This window comes from Canis lupus, chromosome 10 (assembly GCF_048164855.1).
Source record: "Canis lupus baileyi chromosome 10, mCanLup2.hap1, whole genome shotgun sequence".
Classification (NCBI taxonomy): domain Eukaryota; kingdom Metazoa; phylum Chordata; class Mammalia; order Carnivora; family Canidae; genus Canis; species Canis lupus.
In genome coordinates, this window is record NC_132847.1 from 43,902,405 (window position 1) to 43,905,798 (window position 3,394).

A 3,394-nucleotide genomic window follows, 5' to 3' on the forward strand; every position below is an offset into this window, starting at 1 on the left:
GATAGACATATCATCAAAACATCTACTGAAGAAAACAGACCAATTCTACACAAGGGACCTTCTACCTGACAAGTACACCTGGAAAGCTTTAACATCATAGAAAACAAAGAAAAACACTGTAACAGTCAAAAAAGAACCTAAGGAAACATTATGTCTAAATGCAATGTAATATCCTGGATTGGGTCCCAGAACAGAAAAGACATTAGTTCAAAATTATGGAAACTGGAATAAAGTATTGACTTTAGTTAACAAGGTGTCAATACTGCTTCATTAATTGTGACAACTTTATCATTGTAATGTTAAGATATTAATAACAAGGGAATCTGGATATGGGGTATAATATGGAATCTCTCTGCGCTATTTTTTTAGGTGGTTGATATCTTTACTGCTTTGGAGGTGGGAGGGCAGGTGCTCAGGAGCTTTTGGTGGGGTAGGGCCTCCTTCCTCTTCACCATCACAAGCTTCTGGCTGCACAGGATGGCACTGGCTCTGCAAATTGTAGCCATGAAGAGATCTGGGCTGTAAATGTTCTTGTGGATCAGGTGCTAGATGTTGCCGAGGGCAGCCCCAGCATCCTTGTTAATGGTGGTCTTCATGTAGGAGGTGGTAGGCTTTTGCTGGGGGGGATCTGCGCTTCGTGACCACCACTACATCTTTGTCCCCCCAACCCCCCACCCGCAGCTCCATACCCACAGTTTTGCAGTGAATCAGCCCATTGTTGCAGAAGGAGTTGTGAGCCTTCGGGTGACTGGGCTCAGTGCTGTATGTCTGCTTGTTCCCCCTGACCAGGAAGCCTGCGCAGTTCCCCATGACCCTCCATTGGTGGGCAGGCATGGCGGCAGCTCCTCTCGCTGCACCAGCGTGAGATAGCCTCTCTATATTATTTTCAGTTTTTCTGCAAATCTAAAATAAAAGGCTTATTTAAAAATATATCTTAGTTGAATCATTATGTTGTATACCTGAAACTCATATAACGGATGTATGTTAACTATACTTCAATTAAATATATTTTTTTCTTTAACTGTCACTTTTATGGTAACATTATGTTGCTCTTATCTCTCCTTCTCATTATGATGTTTTCTTGGCCAGGCATAAGCCTACTTCTCCATCTGTCAAAACACTAAGACTTCTATAAAGTCATCTTCAACCTCTCCAGACAGTGTTCTAGTTTCTCCTCCTGATGCCAGAGCAATTACCACAATGCAATCATGTGCTCACCTCTTCCCACACTGAGTTCTCTGTGGCCACCACATCTCATTATTCTAACACTGCACTAGCGAAGTGCTGACCACAATGAAAGCACTCAACTAATGTGTGTTGCCTAAATGAAAGGTCGTGTTAGTAATGCCTTTGAATTTTTAAACAAGTTTACACACATTATTTTGTATGTTCATCCAATCTCTGTGTGTGTTTAGAGGCCACTATTTTTGCCATTTAAAATGAGTAAACTGAGACTCAGAGTCAAACTTACCCAACTTAACAGAACTCAAAAGCAGTGGAAAAGCTTTTTATCCCAGCTTACACAACTCAAAAGCACTGGAAAAGGTATTTATCTCCTTTTTATGACTCTACATCTACTTTCCCCTCCCATGTAGAGATAAACTGGGGCTCTTCACCTGGTTCATGTCCTGGCTCTGTCCACTGCTCTCCTCTCTGATGCTGGGCAAGTCACAATATCTAGGTGTACTTCAAAACCCTCACATATTTTAATGGAAACTAATGTTAATGTTTACCTCAGAGTTTTGTGAGGATTCATGACACAATGTTTATATAGTAACTGACACTTGGTAAGAGCTCATTATTTTTCTCTATTATTACTAAGAGTATAATGATTTTAGACTCAACCAATCAGCGTCACTGAAATGCAAAAAAAGGGTGGGGAGGGCCACATTCTATTTGCTCTATTTGGGCCAACACAAAGGTCTTTTTTTTTAAAGTTATCCTCCCATTTAGAAAACAAGTCCAATGGCAAAGAACCAGCCTCTATTTGAGATGGCCATTTGGACCGGACCACATGACCTCGAAGTTCCTTTCTGCACACACTCTTCCATATTCTTTATTTCCTTTGCGGTCCCTCAAGTATTGTAGCCTACAATATCAAAGGTTCAATAAAGGTTGGCTGACTGAGGCTTTCAAACTCCCAACACAATCACTTTCATGTTGCCGACTTTGATTCAATTTGTGATTTATGGGCATATGGAGCGTTTCGCATCCCAGAGTTTCCTCTTTTGAGTCATGATTTGCAAATGGATATAATAACCCATAAACTGATATCAGCATCCAAACAGAGCCATCCAACTCCAGTAATGAATGGCCTTTGGAGTGAAAAGGCACCAGCCCATTAGGAAGGGCTCAAACAGCAAGCACGCCAGTGTGAACAGCCGCCTTCATAAAGTCAGGGTTTCTCAGTTCATTCCCCACATTCTGTCCATTCTAAGACATTGTGTGTGACGAGCGCCTAATGCAATCGGACTCTCGCTCTCCTTTGGCAAGCAGGCCTGCAACAATAGACTAAACCTCAGCCCTGCCAACCCCAAACAGGCATGCCAGTCTGCCTCCTTCCAGATTTGTGGCTTGTCTCCACAAAGTAATAGTGATTCTCTTGTCTATACCAATTGCAGGCTGCAGATGGGTAGCCTAATGTTGTAATGTCGGACTAAATTCTACCCAGATGAACTGGAAAATTTCCTCACTCATTCAGAAATCTGCCAGCCAGCTGTCAGGTCTCCAGGACTCCCTCACTTGCCCAGATCACCAGTGAACAGACGGTGTTCACCACAATGATTAGGCTGTGTTTTTAGTTCAAACTCTTTGCTCCTGTCGAATGATTTTATTCGTTCTTCCTTCTTCAAAGATTCTGGAAGACGGTCAGTGGAATTTTCTTAAGCAGAAGGATTCTTCAAGAAGGCAGCTGAGAACATTGTCAAAACCACCTTGGAGTGAGGGATAAAAAGTATACCTTGGTGAGCTGTTCATTGGCCATGACCCCACTCCCCGCCAGATAACTAGTCCAACGTTCCTCAGTGGAAGACACCTTTTTGTGCCAATAGAGATGGGAAATTGGGAAGCAGGTGCCAGCTCACTGTGTACTTGACTGTCACCATCAATAAAGGACACAACATAATTTTAGAGGACTCCAAAAGCCAAGACACAACATTAAAATAGAAAAGGAAACAAGTGACAAATGGACTACAAAGAAGTAAGAAAGGAGGGAAGAATCTACTTCATTTGCATTTATAAAATATGAGAACCTTGCACATTCCAAAAAAATGTCCTTCTTGCCTTCACATATTTAAATAAAGAGACCTTAGAAAGATCATCTGTGCATGGACTTTGTAGAGGGTTTTTAGATTTTTTTTTTTTTTTTTTTTTTTATAGTTTGTTCTTCCTTTAG

General features: G+C 41.5%; 1 pseudogene; it reads right to left on the reverse strand.

Moving 5' to 3' along the window:
- Positions 1-365: 365 nt before the first annotated feature.
- Positions 366-834, reverse strand: LOC140641032 (large ribosomal subunit protein eL28 pseudogene; annotated as a pseudogene).
- Between the last annotated feature and the right edge of the window lie 2,560 nt (positions 835-3,394).